Below are 1269 nucleotides of genomic sequence, written 5' to 3'. Positions count from 1 at the left end.
TTTTTTTTTTTTTTGTTTAAAGGATGATACTAATTCTATTCATTTTTGCCGAACCACTATGTTAACATAGGACATAAACACACCAACAACGGTTGTCAAGCTGTGGTTAGGAAGGGCGGAAACATAGACACAAACATACACATACTGACACACACATACCCATACACACACGTATGCGTATATACGACGGGCTTCTTTCAGTTTCCGTCAACCAAATCCACTCACAATGCTTCGGTCGGCCGAGGGCTATAGTTCAAGACATGTCCGAGATGCCACGCAGTGGGACGGAATTCGGAAACGTGGTCAGGAATCAAACTTTTTACTACACAACTAGCCATGCGCCTATTATTTAGTTGGATGTTGTACGTGACACAGAGTGTGACAAGGCTAGCCCTTTGGAATACAGGCACAACAGAAACAGGAAGAAAGAGTGAGAGAAAGTTGTGGTGAAAGAGTACAGCAGGGTTCGCCACCATCCCCTGCCGGAGCCTCGTGGAGCTTTAGGTGTTTTCGCTCAATAAACACTCACAACGCCCGGTCTGGGAATCGAAACCGTGATCCTATGACCGCGAGTCCGCTGCCCTAAACACTGGGCCATTGCGCCTCCACGAAATAACGTACGAGGATAGAAAAGAAACATTTTTTTAGAATCGATTAAATCTGCCGCAAGGACATATAAGATTACATACATAACTTATCAATAATTCTAAAACTGTAAGCTGGGAATATATGAAGGGTTCTTTAGGCAAAAGAAAATACAGGAGGATCAGTTAATTATGATCTTATTCAACATATTCTCCTCTCAGATTCACACACTTATTGCAGCTGTTCTTCAGTTTTCCTAAACTTTGTAAAAGAACGTGGAAGGTTGGGCCAACAGCCAGGCTTTTTACGATATCCTTAGAGCCAGGAAATTTTCATTGACCCCCAGCCCCGTATATACAGTTGATCTTTGGGTCGAAGTGTTCACAGTTCATATTTTGTAGATAGCCAGTCACTGATTTCGGGTTGCATAATGTTTGGTTCTCTGGTATAACTAGCTGTATACGAGAGCTACATATCATTAGATAGCGCTGATTAGTATTTAATATATGCTTAATCTTTTATTTGTTTCAGTCATTAGACTGCGGTCATGCTGGGGCACTGCCTTGAAGAAGTTTTAGTCGACGGGATCGACACCAATACTTATTCTATCGGTCATTTTCAGCCGAATCGCTAAGTTACGGAGACGTAAATGCACCAACCCCGGTTGACAAGCGGTGGTGGTGG

The 1269-nt window shown here is 42.7% G+C and overlaps 1 protein-coding gene across 1 annotated transcript in view; it reads left to right on the top strand.

Annotated features, from left to right (window-relative positions):
• The window catches only part of LOC106868744 (gliomedin-like), a 157725-nt gene that overhangs the window by 15855 nt on the left and 140601 nt on the right, over positions 1–1269 (top strand). The window lies entirely within an intron of this gene.

Source organism: Octopus bimaculoides, chromosome 15 (genome assembly GCF_001194135.2).
Source record: "Octopus bimaculoides isolate UCB-OBI-ISO-001 chromosome 15, ASM119413v2, whole genome shotgun sequence".
Lineage (NCBI taxonomy): Eukaryota > Metazoa > Mollusca > Cephalopoda > Octopoda > Octopodidae > Octopus > Octopus bimaculoides.
The sequence above is the reverse complement of the archived record's forward strand: the minus strand, read 5'-3'. Positions and strand labels throughout refer to the sequence as shown.